Source organism: Balaenoptera physalus (genome assembly GCF_965194825.1).
Source record: "Balaenoptera physalus genome assembly, chromosome: 3".
Taxonomy (NCBI): domain Eukaryota; kingdom Metazoa; phylum Chordata; class Mammalia; order Artiodactyla; family Balaenopteridae; genus Balaenoptera; species Balaenoptera physalus.
This window is the reverse complement of record NC_138890.1, coordinates 19,201,372-19,224,304: the sequence shown is the minus strand read 5'-3', so window position 1 is coordinate 19,224,304 and position 22,933 is coordinate 19,201,372. Positions and strand designations below refer to the sequence as shown.

Below are 22,933 nucleotides of genomic sequence, written 5' to 3'. Positions count from 1 at the left end.
AGGGAGGGGGAAGTGTAAGCTGGGACAAAGTGAGAGAGTGGCATGGACATATATATACTACCAAATGTTAAATAGATAGTGGGAAGCAGCCGCATAGCACAGGGAGATCAGCTCGGTGCTTTGTGATCACCTAGAAGGGTGGGATAGGGAGGCTGGGAGGGAGGCGCAAGAAGGAGGAGATATGGGGATATATGTGTATGTATAGCTGATTCACTTTGTTATACAGCAGAAACTAACACAACATTGTAAACAATTATACTCCCATAAAGATGTAAAAATAAATAAATAATTAATTAATTAAAAAAACAAAAAACCTGGGTGTGTGTCTGATTATAGAATGTGGAGAGAAAGGTAACAAAGGTTAGATATCATATGGTTAGAAATGGATGCCTGGTTGGGGAGGGAGGTGGGAGAGGAAGAAAGGGCATGAAGAACATAGCCTCTGTGGAACGCTAACAGCCCAGCAAATTCCTGTACCTGTGCAGGGAGGTCCTGTCACACACAGAGGGACCCCCCCGTGGCCCAGGTGGGACAAGGTGAGGAGCTGCTTCAGATCCTCTCCTGGGCTGCAAGGGTGAGGGAGGTGGCATCGAGACAGATCCAGGACACGGGAATGCCCATCCTCTCTGCTTGTATATACCTGTAAGTTGTATAGAACTTGAATTTAAAATGTTCTCTTTAATGCACAAATAAACACATTGTTCAAAAAGTATTTAAAGTAGTTCCCTGCCACCTTGGGGGTCTGAACCAGACTGCCCAGTCTAGAGTCAGAGGTCCTCCCACTGGCCCCAGCTATCTGCCCAGTGTCTCTTCCCTACACCAGGGTTCAGTCAGGCTGTGCCCACTAGGCAGACACAGCACCGATCACGTCCCAGATAAGCCCAAGGAGGGAGCCCAGGTCGCCCTGGTAATGGGTCCCTAACCAGTCACACACCTCTGTTCCAAGAAGCAATGGGGATTATTCATTTGCCTCCTTTCCCCAGAGATTTTCAAGGCTGTGACACAGGGGGCTCATATCAGGACAAGCAGGATCCCTCTGTCTCAGCCTCTTAGGTTTCAGGAGTCTCTCACCACTGGCCCATCAGTTCCATTTGGTCATCATCACTGTCACCATCTCCATCATTGTTATTGCTCTCATCATCACATCATCAACATCATAGTCATTGTCAATATCACCATCATCGTCGTCATCATCAGGGCAGGAGTGATACGCTGATGATGCTGCCAGGTGCACTCTGCTCACTTGATCTCCTTTGATCTGTACAGTGACCCTGTGAGCTACGTATTGTTATCCTGTATTACAGATTAGGAAACAGGCTCACACTAGGAATGGGGCCTTTTCCAAAGTCACATGGCTCCTTGGCAGATGGTCTGACCCCACAGGTCCCTAAACCTGGGCAGTCCTTCATCGTGTGGAGTCCTTCTCCTCTGCTGGGCTCTGATGGCCACGTGCTACTGCTTCTCACTGCAGACTGGCCCTGATGGTGTCCAATTGCTCATCTGCTGGATTTCTAGGAGCACAAGACAGGGGGAGCTGGTTTGGAGCAAGATGATGCATTCAGGTGCGCTAGCAGTCTGGAGCAGGGTCCAGCCCCGACCATCTCTGCAGAGGGAAAATCCACACTCTCCACTGGTAGTGGTGGTGGTGGCAGCTAGGATTCTGGCCGCATTGTCTGTTCCTGAGCTAGGACAGGGAACAAGCTTGCTCAGGCTTGCTGCTCTGGGGAACCAGTAATGGGCCCCACTTCCCTGATATTGCTGATTGTCTGAGACCCCTGCTGTGTAACCCCCACTGGGGAGCCACCATGACTGCATCCCAGCTGGTGCCGCCCCCATGGTAAGTGCATCACTACATTATCCCTGGCTCTTCACATCAGCCTTGGAGCCAGCCCTACCTACATTATTCCCAGTTCATGGCTGGGGGAACTATGGTTAAGGATTAGGAAGTTGCTGGGGTCACAAAGTTAGGAAGTAGGTAAAGTGTTATTCAAACTCACTTCTGACTGATTGTCTCCAAAACCACTTTGACAGAATAACTGGGATTTTTTTCCTCTGTATTTCCTGCTCCCTGTCTATCTCTTGTTCAGGCAGTGCTGCAGCTGTCTATCTTCATGGCCTTCTGAGGGGGGTGTTTCCTGGAGAAATGACCAAATGAAGTCACAGGGCTCAGTCAGGTACTTGCTGCGGGACTTCTCAAATCAATGGCTAGGGTCATCCATGGTTCTTAGAGGAAGGTCTTCAGTTACAAAAGACAGGAGATGTTGAATTCCAAAGCAGAGTGTGAGCCCTTAATGGGCAGGATGCTGAGGAGGCCAGGTCTCCCAGGGAGGTATGGAGCCTCCTGGGGATGTAGGCAAGTATAGTTGAGACCAGCTGGTATGAGCCTCTGAGAAGGGACCCTGATTTCAACTTCCCGCACCTCCCAGGGGGCTACCCAGAGCACAGGCTGGGCCAGAACTGAGAGAGAGGACACCTGGTCTTGCTTCCCAGATGAGTCCAAGGACCTGGGAGTCCACCAAGAAGGTCAAGTCTAGCACTGCAGACCAGAGAGCAGCAAGCGCTCTGGGCCTGAGTGCAGCCTCTAGGGAGACATGTGGGCAGCCACTCAGAGTTCTTGGGCTCCAGGAGGGATTAGGGGGCAGGTAAGCCTGGGTGAGCAGCACCAAATGAAGCGGGATGTGGCTGGGTCAGTGTGGGAGTGTGGGCGACCCAGAAGCTGCAAGAGGCACCAAGGCTGAGGAACCAAAGTGGCTACTGCAGTAGGCATCTTGAAATCAGTTCCTCTCCATCACCTCTGCACCCTAGAAGTTAGATGCCACCCTGGCTGAAGGGTGGGAGAAGAACTATGAATGCACTGGTTTTAAAACATAAGGTGGTTGAGAAATTACAGAATTGGAAAAATTTTACCTGACAGTGGCTTGACAGGGGTTCTGCACCACAAGTCTCAGGTCAAAGATCAACACAAGCTATGGAAAGTAGAGTCATGGCTTTGGTACATCAGACTGGGATACTGTGGTGTTTATGCCTTGCTTCTCTACTTACTCATGTTTGATGCCCCACAAGCGGCAGGGCATAGGCCTCCTTTGTTCCCCACACTGCCCAGCCAAGTCCCACACATTATAGGGGTCAAATAAGGACATATTTAATGTCTAGGTAATTGGAGGAGGGAGTTCAGCTTCCAGCTTTGGGGAAGTCTGGCCGTAAGCACAATTAGAATACAGAATAGTTTTGTCACCCCTAAAAAACACCCCCACACAACCCCCTTGTAGAAAACCCAGCCCCTGTACTTAACTCCTGGCCACCACTGATCTGTTCTCGCTTCCTATGGTTTTGTCTTTTCCAGAATGTCATATAAATGAATGATTACAGTTTGTAACCTTTTTTTTTTTAACATCTTTATTGGAGTATAATTGCTTTACAATGGTGTGTTAGTTTCTGATTTATAACAAAGTGAATCAGTTATACATCTACATATGTCCCCACATCTCTTCCCTCTTGCATCTCCCTCCCTCCCACCCTCCCTATCCCACCTCTCTAGGTGGTCACAAACCACCGAGGTGATCTCCCTGTGCTATGCGGCTGCTTCCCACTAGCTATCTATTTTACTTTTGGTAGTGTATATATGTCCATGCCACTCTCTCACTTTCTCCCAGCTTACCCTTCCCCCTCCCCGTATCCTCAAGTCCATTCTCTACTAGGTCTGCATCTTTATTCCCATCTGGCCCCTAGGTTCTTCTGACCATTTTTTTTTTTTCTTTTTTTAGATTCCATATATATGTGTTAGTATACAGTATTTGTTTTTCTCTTTCTGACTTACTTCACTCTGAATGACAGTCTCTACCTCCATCCACCTCACTACAAATAACTCAGTTTCGTTCCCTTTTATGGCTGAGTAATATTCCATTGCATATATGTGCCACATCTTCTTTATCCATTCATCTGTTGATGGACACTTAGGTTGCTTCCATGTCCTGGCTATTGTAAATAGAGCTGCAATGAACATTTTGGTACATGACTCTTTTTGAATTATGGTTTCCTCAGGGTATATGCCCAGTAGTGGGATTGCTGGGTCATATCATAGTTCTATTTTTAGTTTTTTAAGGATCCTCCATACTGTTCTCCATAGTGGCTGTATCAATTTACATTCCCACCAACAGTGCAAGAGGGTTCCCTTTTCTCCACACCCTCTCCAGCATTTATTGTTTCTAGATTTTTTGATGATGGCCGTTCTGACTGGTGTGAGATGATATCTCATTGTAGCTTTGATTTGCATTTCTCTAATGATTAATGATGTTGAGCATCCTTTCATGTGTTCGTTGGCAATCTGTATATCTTCTTTGGAGAAATGTCTATTTAGGTCTTCTGCCCATTGTTGGATTGGGTTGTTTGTTTTTTTGATATTGAGCTGCTTGAGTTGCTTGTATGTTTTGGAGATTAATCCTTTGTCAGTTGCTTCATTTGCAAATATTTTCTCCCATTCTGAGGGTTGTCTTTTGGTCTTGTTTATGGTTTCCTTTGCTGTGCAAAAGCTTTTAAGTTTCATTAGGTCCCATTTGTTTATTTTTGTTTTTATTTCCATTTCTCTAGGAGGTGGGTCAAAAAGGATCTTGCTGTGATTTATGTCATAGAGTGTTCTGCCTATGTTTTCCTCTAAGAGTTTGATAATGTCTGGCCTTACATTTAGGTCTTTAATCCATTTTGAGTTTATTTTTGTGTATGGTGTTAGGGAGTGTTCTAATTTCATTCTTATAGATGTAGCTGTCCCGTTTTCCCAGCACCACTTATTGAAGAGGTTGTCTTTTCTCCACTGTATATTCTTGCCTCCTTTATCAAAGATAAGGTGACCATATGTGCGTGGGTTTATCTCTGGGCTTTCTATCCTGTTCCATTGATCTATATTTCTGGTTTTGTGCCAGTACCATACTGTCTTGATTACTGTAGCTTTGTAGTATAGTCTGAAGTCAGGGAGCCTGATTCCTCCAGCTCCGTTTTTCGTTCTCAAGATTGCTTTGGCTATTCGGGGTCTTTTGTGTTTCCATACAAATTGTGAAAATTTTTGTTCTAGTTCTGTGAAAAATGCCAGTGGTAGTTTGATAGGGGTTGCATTGAATCTGTAGATTGCTTTGGGTAGTATAGTCATTTTCACAATGTTGATTCTTCCAATGTAAGAACATGGTATATTCCTCCATCTATTGGTGTCATCTTTAATTTCTTTCATCAGTGTCTTATAATTTTCTGCATACAGGTCTTTTGTCTCCTTAGGTAGGTTTATTCCTAGATATTTTATTCTTTTTGTTGCAATGGTAAATGGGAGTGTTTTCTTAATTTCACTTTCAGATTTTTCATCATTAGTGTATAGGAATGCAAGAGATTTCTGTGCATTAATTTTGTATCCTGCTACTTTACCAAATTCATTGATTAGCTCTAGTAGTTTTCTGGTAGCATCCTTAGGATTCTCTAGGTATAGTATCATGTTATCTGCAAACAGTGACAGCTTTACTTCTTCTTTTCCGATTTGGATTCCTTTTATTTCTTTTTCTTCTCTGATTGCTGTGGCTAAAACTTCCAAAACTATTTTGAATAATAGTGGTGAGAGTGGGCAACCTTGCCTTGTCCTGATCTTAGTGGAAATGGTTTCAATTTTTCACCATTGAGGATGATGTTGGCTGTGGGTTTGTCATATATGGCCTTTATTATGTTGAGGAAAGTTCCCTCTATGCCTACTTTCTGCAGGGCTTTTATCATAAATGGGTGTTGAATTTTGTCGAAAGCTTTCTCTGCATCTATTGAGATGATCATATGGTTTTTCTCCTTCAATTTGTTAATATGGTGTATCACGTTGATTGATTTGCATATACTGAAGAATCCTTGCATTCCTGGAATAAACCCCACTTGATCATAGTGTATGATCCTTTTAATGTGCTGTTGGATTCTGTTTGCTAGTATTTTGTTGAGGATTTTTTCATCTATGTTCATCAGTGATATTGGCCTATAGTTTTCTTTCTTTGTGACATCTTTGTCTGGTTTTGGTATAGTTTGTAACCTTTTGAGCATAACTTCATTCAATATAATACCCTTCAGATTCATGTCTTCATAAATTTAAAAAGATTTAAGTTATACAAACCATGTTCTCTGACTACAGTGGAATTAAATTAGAATTCAACGACAGAAAGATACCTGGGAAATCTCCAACTATTTGGAAACTCAATAGAACAGTTCTAAATAACCCATATGTAAAAGAATAAATCAAAAGGAAAATTAGAAAGGATTTTTAAAACTGAATAAAAAGGAAAGCACAACACATCAGAACTTGTGGGATGCAGGTAGAGCAGTACTTAAGAGGAAACTAGAAAAGGGAGAGCAAATTAAACTGAAAATAAAAAGAAAGGATATAATAAAGATCAAAGGGGAAATCAATAAAGTGAAAAAATAACAATAGATCAGAGGAATAAAGTTAATAAATTTCTAGCCAAACTGATTAGAATGGAAGAGAGGACTCAAATACCAATAATAGAAATGAGAGAGCTTACATCACTAGTGATTTCTACAGGTATTTGAAGAGTAATAAATGAATATTATGAAAAAAATTTACGTCTATAAGTTTGAAAACCTAGATGAAATACACAAATTCCTTGAAAGCCACAAACTACCAAAGCTAACTCAAGAAAAAATAGATAATCTAAATAGCACTATATTCTTTAAAGAAATTAAATTTGTAGTTCCTACAAAGAGAACTCCAGGCCCACATGGTTTCACTGGGGAATTATACCAAACATTTAAGAAAGAAGTCATAACAATTCTATACAAACTGTTCCATAAAATTGAAATGAAGAGACTATTTCCCAACTACTTCATTAGGCCAGTATTATCCTGATATCAAAACCAGGCAAAGACATTGAAAGAAAAGAAAACTACAGACTAAAATTCCTTATCAATATAGATGCAAGATTCTTAAACAAAAGTTTAGCAAATCCAATTTAACAATAAAATATTAACACATCATGACCAATAGGGGTTTAACCCAAGATGGTAAGTTTGATTCAACATTCAAAAATCAAACAATGTATTTTGTCATATGTAGTGGGTTGAACTATTGTCTCCTAAAATTCATGTCCACTCAGAAATTCAGAATGTGACCTTATTTGGAAATACTTTGCAGATGTAATTAGTTAAGGGACTCGAAATGAAATCCTCCTGGGTTTAGGGTGGGCCCTAAATCCAATGACTGGTATCTTTATAAGAAGAGAAGAGAGGTCACAGATAACAAACACGTAGAAGGCCATGTGAAGATGGAGGTGTGTGGAGATTGGAGCTATCCAGCCACTACACTATGAACTACTGGAGCCTTGAGAAGCTAGAAGAGGCAAGGAAGGATCCTTCCCTAGAGGCTGCAGAGTGAGCATGGCTCTGCTGACACCTTGATTTCAGACTTCTAGACTGCATTACTGTGAGAGAATAAATTTCTGTGTTTTTAAGCCACCAAGTTTGTGGTAATTTGTTATAGAAACCCTGGGAAACTAGTACAACATATTGGAAAACTAGTACAACATATTAAGAAACTGAAAAAGAAAAACCATATGATCATTTCAATAAATGGAGAAAAAGCATTTGACAAAATCCAACAACCATTCCTGATAAGAACTATCTCAGCAAACTAGGAATAGAGGAGAACTTCCTTAACTCAATGAAAAACCTCCAGCTAACATCATAGTAATAGTGAAAGACTGAATGCTTTCCCCCTATGATCAGAAACAAGAAAAGAATGTTCACACTCAAGAGTCAAGATTGTACTGGAGATTCTAACCAGTTCAATAAGGCATGAAAAAGGAATAAAAGTCATCCAAATTGGGAAACAAGAAGAAAAACTGACTTTATTCACAGATGACATGATCCCCTATGAAAATCTGATGAAATATGTAAAACTACTAGCTACCAGAACTTATGAGTTTATCAAGGTTGCAGAATTCAAAGTCAATATACAAAAATCAATAAAGAATATGTAAATAAAATAAATGGAGAGCTATACTTTGTTCATGGATTGGAAGACTCTATATTGTTATATGTCAGTTCTCCCAAAGTTGGTCTAGGGATTCAGTGCAATCTCCTTCATAATTCTAGGAGACACCTTTGTGGAAATCAACTAGCCGATTCTAAAATTCATATGGAAATGCAAAGGACCTAGAATAGTCAAAACAACTTTGGGAAAGAACAAAGTTGAAGAGCTAACCCTGCTTTGTAGATTTATACTAAAGCTTCAGTAATTAAGACAGTGAGGTTTTGGCCTAAACATGCCATCTTTTGGATTATTTGGAAAATGTTTAGTATTCCATTTTAATATATTTATTTAATTTATCTTATATATGTCTTTCTATAGATTTTTTGTGGTAACTCTAGGGATTATGATACACATAATTAGCTTTTCACAGTCTACTCAGAATCAATATTTTATTTTTATTTATTTTTATTTTTTTATTTTTTAAAGGATTTTTTTTCTTTTTTTTTTAATTTATTTATTTTTTATTTATTTTTATTTATTTTTGGCTGCATTGGGTCTTCGTTGTTGGGTTTTCGTTGCTGCACTCGGGCTTTCTCTAGTTGCGGAGAGCAGGGGTTACTCTTTGTCGTGGTGTGCGAGCTTCACACTGCCGTGGCTTCTCTTGTTGCAGAACACAGGTTCTAGGTGCATGGGCTTCAGTAGTTGTGGCACGTGGGCTCAGTAGTTGTGGCTCGCAGGCTCTAGAGTGCATGCTCAGTAGTTGTGGTGCATGGGCTTAGTTCTGCAGCATGTGGGATCTTCCTGGACCAGGGATCGAACCCATTTCCCCTGCACTGGCAGGCAGATTCTTAACTACTGCACCACCAGGAAAGCCCAGAACTAATATTTTAAATTCAAGTAAAATATAGAAAACGTCACCATACCTTCTCCCTTTACATTGTAGTCTAATGTATTACATCTACATCTACATACATTGAAACCCCATCAGACAATACTATAATTTTTACTTTTAACATCAAACATGTTTTAAAGAATCTAAGAGAATAACTTATTATATTTACCCAGGTATTTACCATTTCTGTTGCTCTTACTTTATTTCTGATTTTCCAGGTTTCATTTTCATATCATTTTTCTTCTGTCTGAAGAAATTCCTTTAGCAATTATTTTAGTGCTGGCAACAAATTATCTTAATTTTCCTTCCTCTGATAATGTCTTTATTTCAACTCATTCCTAAAGGATATTTTTGCTGGATCTGAAATGCTATGTTGACAGTCTCTTTAACAGCATAAAAATATTCTTTCCATGAACTTCTGGGTTCCATGGTTTCTAATATAAAATCTTCAGTCATTTGAATTGTTATTTCTCTCATCTAGTGTGTATATGTACATATTTCTCTACATATTTCCCTACATAAGTTTTCAGCTGTTTGATTATAATGTATCTGGGTGTGAATTTCTTTAAGTTTTTCCTGTCTGGGATTCACTTAGCTTCTTGATTTTTTTTTTTTTTTTTTTCCAAGCTTGGGGAGTTTTCAGCCATTATTTTTCAAATATTTTTTCTGCATTGTTTCCCCTCTCCTTTTGGGACTGTGATGACATAAATGTTAGACCTTTTGATATTGCTTCATAAGTTCTGGAGACTCTATTCATTTTTTTCTACAATTTTTCCTCTGTTGTTCATTTTGGATAAATTTTACTGATCTATCTTCAGGTTCAGTGACTCCTTTTCTAATCAGGGAACTTCTTTATTTTGGCTATTGCATTTTCCAAATCTAAAATTTCCACTTAGTTCTTTTCAGTATCTTTTATTTATCCACTGAGACTTTCTTTCCATCCATTTCAAAAGTTGTTTGTCCTTACCTCCTGTAGCATGAATATAATCATTGCTTTAAAGTTTTCTTGGAGCAGCATCTGTGTCACCTCTGGGTTGGAGTCTTTTGATTGTATTGTCCTGTGTGAGTTAATGTCAATATTTTCCTAGTTCTTCATATGTCAAGCACTTTTGTCTCCAGGATATTTTGAATATTACATTATGGGACTCTAAGTCTCTTTTAAATGCTGTAGAGAATGTTGTTGGCTTTTATTTGTTTGTTTGTTTGTTTCAGCAGTGTTCTGAGGGTTGTAGTTCTAATCTCAGTTCAGTTTTCAAGCTTTTGCAGTGTATTTATACCTATCCTATATATGCACCACCCAGTGGCTAATCTGGGACCTGGATGGTGGTCTACTATATGGTTCAGATCTCAAAGCTATAGATTTGCTGTTTAGAGTCAGATTCATGTGTGTACATGCACAGATCAGAGGTGAGTCCAGGAGTTCATACATAATTTTATGGAATCAGATGGTTTTTTGAGCTCCTACCTCTAAGTAATCTCACAACACATCCCTGCTTCCAGTACCATCCCCTACACTACCTAGTTTTGGCCCCACCTCTGACCACTCTCAGGCGTCTGCTCCCCACCCAGGTGAGAGGGGGTGAAGGGAGCAACTGACTGAGGTGCACTTCCTTGCTTAGGTGGGAGGGGCCAGAGGTGGCAACCAATTGGGGCGCACGTGCTTGCTCAGGCAGGAGGGGGATAAGGTGGCTATGACTGGGGCACACACTAGCTCTGTTTCGAATTTCTCCCAATGCCCTTGGAAGCAGGGGCTGGCGTGTGGGGAGAGTGGCCACAATGGTGGCCCTGCCCCTTGCACGCCACTCAACAATGGCGCCTCACTTCCAAGTCAGTCCACGCTTCCTCCAGGAGCATTCCTAGCTGCAGAGCTCCTCAGTCCCATCCCCTCAGGCTATCTCCGCGCAGCCAACAGCAGTCCTCTCCCGGGGTCCACTCTCCTAACCCCACGCTTCAGCACCCAACCAACCGCCACTCGCATTGGCAGACACCTGTCTCAGGCTGGGGCGCACAGGGCTCTGGTACAAACCGTCCATGCAAGTCTCACTCTTTCCTGCCTGCCACAGACGAGCCACTGCACTTTCTTCCAATAGCCCCTGAAAGCCCCCCCCCCAACCATTTCCGTGTATTTCACCTCCGGTGAGGGGGCTTCCCATTTGCGGTAACTCTGCTCTCCTTCAGCTGCCCCACAGGGGGGCGGGTCCCATCCTGTTTCCTTTTTTCTTTTTCTCTCCTTTGTCCTACCCAGTTATGTGGGGATCTTTTCTTGTCCTTTTAGGTGTCTGGTCCTCTGCTAGTGTTCAGCAGGTGCTCTGTGTGAATTGTTCCACTTGTAAATGTATTCTTGATGTATTTGTGGGGAAGTGAACCCCAGGTCCTCCTATTCTGCCATCTTGACCGCTCTCTGGGTATTCTCATTACATATATGTTACACCTCTTGTAGTTGTACCACAGTTCTTGAATTTTATGTTCCATTTTTTCAGTATTTTTTCTCTTTGCTTTTCAGTTTTTGAAGTTTCTATTGACATGTTCTCAAGCTCAGAGATACTTTCTTCAGTCACGTCCAGTCTACAAATGAGCTCATCAAATCATTCATTATTGTTACAGCAATTTCCATCACAAGCATTTCTTTTTTACCCTTTCTTAGAATTTCCATCTCTCTGCTTACATTGCCTATCTGTTCTTGCATGTTGTCCTCTTTTTCCATTCATGCCCTTAGCATATTAATCATAATTGTTTTAAATTCTCAGTATGATAATATCAATATCTCTGCCATATCTGAGTATGGGTCTGATGCTTGCTCTATCTCTTCAAACTGTGTTTTTGCCTTTTAGTATGCCTTGTAATCTTTTTTGTTGAAAGCCAGACATGATGTACTAGGTAAAAGAGACTGGTAAATAGGCCTTTAATAATGTGGTAGTAAGGTGTGAGGGGAGAGGCAAGTGTTTCATAGTCTTATGATTAGGTCTCAGTCTTTAAGTGAGCCTGTGCCACTGGACTGTGAACTTCACAAGTGCTTCTCAGTTTTTCACTGCCTTAGGTAGGACAGGATGACTAGAGAGGAATAGAATTGGGTATTTCTCTTCCCCCAGGTAGAAGGCTTAAAGGGAGATGATAATAGGTATTTTCCTTCCCCCAGGTCAGTCAGATAACTCCAATAGGTAAGGCTCTGGCAAAATAGTTACACTTGAGGACAGGCCTTTTAAGAAGAACAGAGAGTTCTGACATATTTTTAAATGGTTACTTTTCCCTCTCTCTGCAGGAAGTGCAAGGGGACTTTTCTCTGATATTCACTGTGAGAATCTAGTAGAGCTCCTGGTGGTAAAACTCACAAAAGTATGGGTACCCCCCGCCCCGGCAAGACTGGTTTGCCTGGAGCTTTTAACTCTCAGACTTGTCCACACTGTGCTTCCAACTTGTCATTTGTAGTTCAGGCACTGGTTCCTCTGTAGGTTTCTGCTCTGCAGTTTCTACTCTGGTAATTTGTGATTGTGTATCAACCTGTCTGTCTGTCCAATTTGGGGGACAGTGGTTTGCCCTATGACCTCATTTCTCTGACAGATCTAAGAAGACTTGTTGATTTTTCAGTTTGTTTAACTTTTTGCCATTTAGGTGGAGTGATGGCTTCCAAGCTCCTTACATTCCAGGCTGGAAACTGGGCATCTCATTTGTTTTTCAGAGTCCTCAAGCTGCTCCACTCATTCTGTCCAAAGTTTTCATTGCATTTAGTGGAGAGGTAGGATAGTGTGCTTATTCCATCTTCACCAGAACCTATGTCCCCAATCTGATTTGGGAACAAAGTGCAACAAATATATGGTTGGAGTAAATACTGAGAGGATATTTAACAAAATCTTACCAATTAATTCTGGATGGTAGGATTTGGGGAGGTTCTTATTCACTTTTCGGTCATTTCCAACATTTCTCTAATTAGCATTATTGCTTGTAAAATTAGAAAAAAAAATCAATAAGCACTCTTAAAATAACCCAGGTAATAATGAACTCACATTCAGTAGTCAGAATCATTTCTAAGGCATAAGTTTTGGACTACTTGGACAGATGGAGAGTTCACATGAAGTACTGTTGTGGGGAAAATACAGCACCCTGATTATGTGAACATTCTCATTCCAGCCCTGGACACCACATCTACTCAGGTGGAAGGAAGAGAACTAGTGCAGATCCTGGCCCATGTTCTTTCAAGCAACAGAGTCCTGAGGCTTTGCTTATTTTACTTTTCACTGTCTATTTTATATTGCCTAAACATTCCATTAAAATAAAAATGTGAAAACCAAACAAAAGAGTCATTGTCTTAGGCTCTGACATTCCCTTACCCCGCTCTTTGGGATTGGGGACACATGTAGGGTTTGATTGGTGGCCCCCCAAAAGATATGTCTATGACCAAATCCCTAGAACCTTTGCATGTGACCTCATTTGGGTAAAAGAGTCTTTGCAGATGTAATTAAGTTAAGGATCATGAGATGAGGAGCTCATTCTGGATTATCTGGGTGGGCCCTAAGTCCAATGACAAATGACCTTATAAGAGACACACAGAAGAGGAGACAGACACAGAGGAGAAGGTGATATGAACATAGAGGCAGATTGGAGTGACATGGCCACAAGCCAAGGAAGATATCAGCAGCCAACAGTTAGAAGAAGCAAAGAATGGATTCTCTTCTAGAACCTCAGAGGGGAGTGGGCTCTGTTTGGCCTTGGTTTTGGTTTTCTGGCCTCCAGAACTGCAAGAGAATAAATATCTCTTGCTTGTGGCAATTTGTCACAGCAGCCCTGGAAACTAATACATCTTCAGAGAGGCCCAACTGTTGGCAGGTAATCCTGCCCAGGCCTTCTCAGTCCAGAAGTCAGTCCCCAGGCAGACTGATGAGAAGTCGGTTGCAATCTGCTGTGGGAAGAGCAGAAGCATGCAGGCAGAGGCCCTAGCAAGAGAGAAGACTTATAACCAGGGAGGAACCCAGCGTTTCTGAGGAGGTATTCTTGGTATAGCTGTGGAACTACCCTATGGAAGTATCTCTGTCGTGAATGCTACTCAGCTTAATGTTACATCCTTTGGCAAATGTGTGTATCAGTCAGGATAGGGAAGGCCATGCTGAAATAACAAAGAACCCTAAAGTCTTAGTGAATTATAACAATAAAAGTTTATTTCTTTCTCATGTTACATGTTTTATAATGGGTGATGTATGGGTTCTGCTGCGTATTTTCTGTCTCCATGACTCAGGCTGAAGAAGCAGGCACCATTTGAAATATTAATAGTCACCATGACAGTGGGAAGAAGACCTTTGGCAGATCCTGCATAAGCAATTAAATTCACAAACTCATTTGTCTGACTCATTAGTCATTCAAACCTACTCAAACAAGGAGGGGAGGAAGTGTGACCCTATCATCTGCCCAGAAGATGAAAAGCTAAAAATATTTAGTAAACAGCATTAACAACTAGCACACTTTCTGTGAATCCAGAGCCCCTATGTCCCACTGATCTTTCAGTGATCACTACAGAGCACAAGGCCTGGCTGAGATTATGTACAGTTACTGTTGAATAAAAGAAAGGCAGAAAGGAAAGAAGGAAGAAAGGAAAAAAGGAAGGAAGGAAGGAAGGAAGGAAGGAAGGAAGGAAGGAAGGAAGGAAGGAAGGAAGGAAGAAGGAATGGAGGGAGGGAGAAAGGATAAAGTCCTTAACATGCAGAAAGTGTTTAAGACAGTTTTTCCAAACCAGCAATGAAAATGGAATACAGTAGGAGCACTATAAGCATGTGCTAGATGCAATTGAATTGACTTTTATTTTTGTCCCTTCCAGTTTTGACTTGCAGATTTTTGTCACATCCAAGCCCACAGTCAGACATAGCCCAGGAAAGGGCAGCCTGAAAGCCTGAGGTCAGGAGCAAGGTCAGTGCTGGTGGAGCTGACCTGAGCAGTCAGAACACTGGCTGGGCGTCAGAGCAAACCTTGGTGCAGTTTCGGTGCCAGGGCTGCTCTTCCCTCCCCCATCCTTGAGGCTGTGTTCCAGTGACCCAGGGCATGCCCAGTTCTGCACACTGTATCATTTGTGTGCCCACTGGACTGCTCTGGCAAGCTCTGTCTGGGCCGATATCTGCACCCTATCTCTAAGAGCCCATCTGGATGACAACACACACCTGTGACATTGCTTTCATTTCAGGATTACCCTTGAGTTAGTTATGACTTATTACATGCAAGTGTCAGAAACCCCACTCAAAATGGTTTAAGAAAAAGAGTGCAAGTAGGTACAGATATGGGTGGATCCAGCAGTCTAAATCAATGCTCTGTTTCTCAGCTTGGCTTTTTTCTGTTAGCCTCATTCTCAGACTTGCTGTTCCCCACTGTGTAGCCCTGGCCTGTGAGACTAGACTGGTGCCAGGAGTATTTTGGGGGTTCAAGAAAAACTTGTGGAATGAATGAATGATGGGCTTAGCATTCCAGGTTTAGATCCTATAGTAGCTTAGCAATTCCAGGAAAAAGAGAGTAACTCTTTCCAAACTAGAGTCCTTAGAGCTGACTCTAATTAGTCTGGCCTGGGTTTGGGTCATATGTTTGTCAGAGTAGGCTAGACTTTGCCATGGTAACATGTAAATCCTGAAGTCACTTACTCCTTATTCATATTACAGTCCAACATGTTTGAGGGATGGGGGCTTTGCTCTAAGTCACCAAGGTGTCCAGTCTCCTCCCATTTTGTGACCATTTTCAATGTGAGGTTTTATGGTTATCAGGGAAAGGCAAAAGAGAGAATATCCCATGTGAGAGATGTGTTAGGGTGCAGGCCTAAAAGTGGCATCCATCACTTCTGTCCGTATTCCACTGGCCAGAGCTGGCACAGGAGGAGAATAAAGTGGTTTTTAAACACATAGTATTACAGCTTGCTGAGGGCTATATGACTCCCTGAGCCAGTTGCCAAGGCCAGGAGGTCTCACTGCTCTGGTTGGCCAGGTCTAGGTTACACACTCAGCCCTGACGTGGGGGAAGTGGGTCAGCCCATCAGACCTCCTGGGCTGACTGTGGAGGAGGGCTGCTTCCCTGTGGAAAAACAAGGGCATCATTACCAGAAGTGGGGAGGGTACTGGGCAAGCAGAAATAATGCCAACCTCTGATACCTACGTCTCGCTTCTCGACCATCTTCAGCTCCACTCGGGGCCAGCAGACTCCTTCTGAGCACCCTGGTAGGGTCAGGCTGGCAGAAGGTCTCAGAACAACTTTTATTGTACTTGAATTATTCTCAGATAAATTTCAGACCCCTGTGGTCGATCAAACTCTAATTCAGTGAGACTATCCAAGGCTTGTTTTCATAACACAGACTCTGGACAGATAAAAAGATTTAGAATAAAACACTAAATACCTAGAGAGTAATATGTATCTTAATAACTTTAGAAACTGATTATAAATCTCATGCATATTACTTGTAGAAAGAATTAGTCAGCTTTCACCGAGATATGCTACAGTAACAAATGATCCCCCAGATCTCAGTCGCTTACAGCAACAAAGATTTATCAGTATTTCTCACTCATGTTTTATATTGGCAGTGGGTCAGCAGGCTCTGTTCTATGTATCTTCACTCCAGGATGCAGGCTGAAGGATCAGTCCCATTGGGACATGCTGTTCTCATAGCAAGAAAAACAGATCTGGCCAAACCACACAATGGCTTTTAAAGTTTCTACTCTGACATTGTACAAGTCACTTGTGCCCACACTCCATTGGTTGAGCAAGTCAATGTCATGTTCAATGTCAGTGGGGCTGGGTAGTATGCTTGTCCTAGAGGGAGGCACTGTAGAGTCACGGTCAATGGGCAGAGACATCTCACAGGCCAAAGAGAGTAAAAAAGTAGGAACAAAATAGTATCTATGACAGGTATAAAAAATAAAATATAATTATCATAATCTCATCATCCAGAGATAACCACTATTACCCTTTGGTGGATTTCTTTCAGTGTATGTTCCTAGGCACATATAAACTAACATTCCTGTCTAACCACAATTTGCATGAATCACTCAAAATATTCAAACAAAGACAATCAAATCCAGGTAATCTAACAAATTGGCATTTCAAACCCCAATCAGATGACCCAATCAGCCTCCCCCAGTCAAATCCAGCCCCCCACAAATCAATTGCCCAGACCAGTTAATTGATTTGGCTGGAGAAACGGATTAATTGACACAATACTGATAGAGTGTGTACTGCATGCCAGACATTGGTATTTGTGGCCTTAATTGTGTTGATTTGATTACGTAAATTGAGTACAACTGACTTCATATGTTCAGTACTGTGATTTACAAGGAATATGTATTTCGTCATTCAGATGATGATCAAAGTATATTTGTCCATGGTTCCTGACTCACAGCTCCCAAAGCCCTTGGAATTTTCTGAATGATAAGAGCAATGGGAGCATCTTTTGTTAAAATATTTGACTTCTGGTCCTCAGTTCCTGAAAACAGATTCATAAAGCTGAAATGGGTTTCCTGTTATTCATAACAAGTACCTTTCCATCTCAACTGTGTTTATGTTAATGAGGTGACTTTTGGAAAGCACCTAAGGATGGGGGCTGGTTGCCCAGGGAACCAACTGGAAGAGGGCTGGAACTTTAAGTCCCAACTCCTGATTTCCAGGGAGGGAAGAGGGACTGAAGGTTGAATCAGTCACCAGTAGCCAATGTTTAATCAACTATGCCTATGTAATGATGCCTTCATAAAAACCCAAAAGGTGAGGGGGTTTGGAGAATTTCCAGGTTAGTGAACCAGAACACTTTCCTGCGTGACCATGCTGAGTTATATGGAGACAGAAGCTCCTTCATTTGGGACCTCCCCTGTATATCTCTTCATTGGCTGTTGATTTGTATCTTTTAAAATCCTTTGTAATAAACTGGTAGTCTAGTGAGTAAACAAGTTTCCTGAGTTCTGTGAGCCCTTCTAGCAAATTAATCCAGCCCAAGGAGGGGGTCATGGCAACAACTGTCATGGCAGCCAATCAGTCAGAAGTACCGGTAACAACCTAGACTGGGAACTGGAGTCTGAAGCAGAGGGTAGTTTGGAGGGACTGAGCTCTTAACCTGTGGAATCTATTTCCAGGTAGATAGTTTCAGAATTGAATTGAATTATAGGACAGCCAGTTGCTGTCGGAGAATTGCTTGGTGGTGTGGGGAAAACCCCCACCCTCCACACATTGCAATTGGAGCCAAATTTTAATGTGTAAATGAAATTATACCTAACTTTTTATTTTATAAGGATTTCCCTGTGTTGTTAAAAACTTTAAAAATTTTTTCTGTGCTGCTAAACTCTTTTTAAAAAATTTTTGCAAGCACAATTTTAATGACCACGTAAAGGTTTATTGTATGGCTATATCATAATTACTTAACCCAAGTCTTGAATATTTTAAATGCTTCTAATGTGTGGTTTTTAAATAATAAACTGCTACAATCTACATATGTGTTTATAAAATAATTTCTTAGTACAAAAGTAACTCATTTTCATCATAGTATATGCAAATAAAAATTAAATTTGCATATAATTTTACCTCCTAGAGATAATCATATGAATATACTTAAATATCATATACATTTATTTATAAACAGAAGTGAGATCATTTAAAATGAATGTTGTGTGATTTTCTGATTTGTCCTCATGCTTGAGTCTCAGCGAAGGGGAGATAACAAGGCAATGGGTAGGTTTAAATCTCTTAATACGTTTTGATGTCCAAAAACGTTGCCTTAATTTGTACTTACTCTGAAAGTGCGTGGGTGTGCCCTCCCATCCCCCACCCCACTACCGTTAACCCTTGAACAACATGGGTTTGAACTGCACAGGTCCATTTATACCTGGATTTTTTCAGCAAATATGTACCAATCTGCAGTTGGTGGAATCCACAGCTGTGGAACCTTGGATACAAAGGGCCAGCTATAAAATTATAAGCCAGTTTTCCACTGGGCCCCTAACCCCTGCCTTGTTCAAGGGTCAACTATATAGCTGTTGTGTTGTGATAATCACTTGCTTCCACCTTGCCAGAAGAGACCTTGGGTTGAATCCCAGTGATGGTGGCTGGCTAGCCCCCAAGAGGCAGGGTGCTTTGAGACATCAGCCCCTACCCCACAACAACGGCTGTGGGAGCAAGCTCTGGCCCTTCTCTGGATCTGCAGTGACTGGTGGTCACTGTCACTTTTGGTTCTCGTCTCTGCCTGGTGAATTTGGGTGTGAGCACAGTCCTGTAGCTCACTTCATGGGAGGGCTGGTCATAGTGATATGCTCCTAAAAAATAGAACACAGCAAAAGTGATGCATGTCATTTCTGCGATCAGGCTGTAAAAGAAGGTGACATCATCTTGCTCACACACTCTCTTTCGCTGGCACTTTTTTCTCTTTTGCTCTCTTTGGTGAAGCCAGCTGCCGTATTGTGAGCTGCCCTATGAAGAGGCCAATGTAGTAAGGAGCTGAGGATGGCCTCAGGCCAACAGGCAGTGAGAAACTGAGGCCCTCAGTCTAACAGCCCACAAGTTCTGCCAAAAACCATATGTGTGAGCTTGGAAGTGGATCCTTCCCCAGTCAAGCCTTCAGACACCTTGATCACAACTTTGTAAGTATCCCTGAGTCAGTGACACCAGATAAGCCACACCTGATTCCTGACCCACAGTAACTGTGAGATAATAAATACATATTGTTTTAAGCCACTAAGCTTTGGGCTCATTTGTTACACAGCAACAAAAAACTAAGAGCTCCTACTACTCAAGGAGTATGAAATGTTTGATTTTTTTTAATGAAAATACTTTCTAATAGTAAAAGTGTTAAGAAGCATTGCTCTAGATGAGAGGTTACAAAATGATAAACCACAAACCAAAATCAACCTGCAGGTAGATTTTCCTTTTTTTTTTTTTTTTTTTTGCCTTTGGAGGAAGGGTATATACACAGAGTTTAAAAAACATTTTGAGTCAGAATTTAAAACTTGGGAGATTTCACATGCACTGAAATCGCTAACCTCTCTTGACAAATTGAAAGCTGGGCAGCCGTGGTCCTCATTTCCGCCTGGCAACTGACACCTAAGGCCAAGCAGGGCTGTGCTTAGTTGGGGCATGTATTCACCTGTTTGTTGTAGAATGCACTGTTCCTCACAGTCTCCATATCTGAGGCCAGAGCCAGCTACAGTCCATCACTGCATTTCCACCATTTCTTATGGTAGAGTAAGAGAAAGTTAAGAGAATGTTAAGATACAGCAAAATATTGTTCCCACACCTTCATCAAAGGAAAATAAAGGCCACGAGGATCAGGAGTTCAGACAGAGCACAGTTCCACATGATGTCTGCTGAGGCCAAATATTCAGGATGGCTTCTTCATTCATCTGATGGGGCTTCAGTTAGTATGGCTCAAATTGCCAGGAACTGGCGGGTCTGACTCAGCTGCGGTCATACTTCTGAAGCCTCCATTCTCACTGTTGTCTGGTTCCTTGTTCCTCCTCCTTCCCTCCATGTGGTCTTTCCCACTAGGCTTTCCAGCAGGAAAGCCGGACTTCTTACATCCAGCTCTCAAGAGTGCAAAAGTGGAAAGGCCTTCTTCAGACTCAGGACTGTCACTGGCCCAGAGTCACTTCTGATTTATTCTGTTTGTTAAAACAAGTCACAGCACTGCTGCCGGTTCCGCCGCGCTCCAGGTATCTTTTTCTGAACAAAAGCTGCCTCATCGTATGTTTCAAGGACGGCTCTTCCTACCATTGTAAAATAGGGTGGACAGGAATATTCAGTGACCACACTTTCAGAAGATGATACTGTGCTAGATCTCAAACAGTTTCTCAAGACCCTTACGGGAGTGCTACCAGAACGCCAGAAGTTACTTGGACTCAAAGTTAAAGGCAAACCTGCAGAAAATGATGTTAAGCTTGGAGCTCTCAAACTGAAACCAAATACTAAAATCATGAGGATGGGAACTCGTGAGGAGAGCTTGGAAGATGTCTTAGGTCCACCTCCTGACAATGATGATGTTATTAACGACTTTGATATTGAAGATGAAGTAGTTTAAGTAGAAAATAGGGAGGAAAACCTACTGAAAATTTCCCGCAGAGTAAAAGAGTACAAGGTGGAAATTTTGAATCCTCCCAGGGAAGGGAAAAAACTTTTGGTACTAGATGTTGATTATACATTATTTGACCATAGGTCTTGTGCAGAGACTGGGGTAGAATTAATGCGGCCATATCTTCATGAATTCCTAACATCTGCATATGAGGATTAGGACATTGTTATTTGGTCTGCAACAAATATGAAGTGGATTGAAGCTAAAATGAAAGAGCTGGGAGTGAGTACAAATGCAAATTACAAGGTTATCTTCACGTTGGACAGTGCTGCTATGAAAACAGTGCGTACCCCAAGGAGAGGATTGACAGATGTAAAGCCTCTTGGTGTTATATGGGGAAAGTTTTCGGAGTTTTACAGCAAAAAAAACACCACCATGTTTGATGACATAGGAAGAAATTTTCTAATGAACCCACAGAATGGACTAAAGACCTTTTATGAAAGCACACCTAAATCGAGATAAAGACAAAGAACTTTTAAAATTAACCCAGTACCTCAAGGAAATAGCAAAGTTAGATGACTTTTTGGACCTAAATCACAAATATTGGGAAAGGTATCTCTCAAAGAAGCAAGGACAGTAGTTACAAGCTATACTGGCAGTTATTGAAGATACTTGAGATCCATGAACTTCTTTTTGCTTTTATGCTAAAGATCATTATGATAGTGCTGGACACTGCAGCAAATATCAGACTGCTTATACTTGGTCTTCCAGTTTTTTGTAAATTTAGTTTTATACTTTTTGAAGATCATAGCAATACGCCAAAAAAAAAAAAAAAAAACACCTTTTTCCCCCTGTATGAATATACTGTAACTCTTGAAAAATATTTTCTCCAGCATAGAGTACTAAATTTTATTCCCCACACACACACAAAAAGTGGACAAAAATGTATGCTTAACAATGTCATTTTGTGACTTTGGAAATAAGTATGTCTTGTGTTTTTGTCTCACTGTGTTGTTGTCTAAGCCCAAACCCACCTTGAAACTACTGTTTTTAAAACCAAAAAAAGAAAAGTTTTTAGTAAGGAACCTAGTTTAGTATGCTTAAAACCACCGAGAGTTTTTCTTATTCCTTTGTCATAAACACAATTTCTCTTATTACTCCACTACTTACATCTCTAAATTCTGAGCTGTCTCAGTTTAGTGTGTATGTGTGTCAGTGTTCTTTGAGTAAAACTGGAAAACGTCTGCTCTGATACAGATATGTCATAGTGTGACAAATAGAAAACATGAGATTGAGGAATGAAACTAAGGAACAAGAGTGTGTTTCTTTGTGGTGGCCAAGTAGAAGCACTCCTGCCTAAAACCGTTGTCCTAAAAGAAGTTAAAGGCAGTACATTTTAAAATGGGACGTATCACTGGTTCAGTCCTAAAAAGCATGAACAAAAAGTTTTTGTTCTGTTCCAGCTCTGTCTTCTCTAAGTGCAAACACTGTGTTGCAGTGAAAATATCTAGCCATAAGATTTAAAAAAAAATTTATTTGCAATGCTTATGCCTGCAGATATGTAATGTGATCACTGTTTTGTGTTGACAGTATTGCTTTATACAGTTCTTCTATTTGAAAGGAATCTGATTCTTTCAAATAAACATGGTATGTATTGTTCTTACAGGGGACTATTTCAGTGGTGTAAATAACAAATTCCTTTTCTTAAAAAAAAAAAAAAAAAAAAAAACAAGTCACAGGCTCAGCCCACATTCTGAGGAAATGGACTGCACAAGATATGCACGCTGAGAAGTGTGATTCATTGTGGGCCACCGATTTCCAAAATGAGTCCATACCTCCTAAGAATTCTCAGAAATATGCCAGCAGGGACCATCCTAGGTTATTTCACCTAGAAACTAAAGGAGGTGGAGAAAGGTAGCCCCAGAGAAGAGGAAAATATGGAGTCACTTGGATGACACACCAAGAACATGAAAAATGGCCCGGCAGCTGGCAGCTGCCACAGAGGCTATATTGTTCCTAACTGAATACAAACAACCTCTGTAGAATA

General features: G+C 41.3%; 1 pseudogene across 1 annotated transcript; it reads left to right on the top strand.

The window, feature by feature from the left end:
- Positions 1 to 1,805: 1,805 nt before the first annotated feature.
- Positions 1,806 to 22,405, top strand: LOC309657049 (ubiquitin-like domain-containing CTD phosphatase 1 pseudogene; annotated as a pseudogene). Its single transcript has 2 exons — positions 1,806 to 1,837; positions 20,574 to 22,405. The product of its transcript is annotated as a ubiquitin-like domain-containing CTD phosphatase 1 pseudogene (transcript).
- The last annotated feature ends 528 nt before the right edge of the window (positions 22,406 to 22,933 follow it).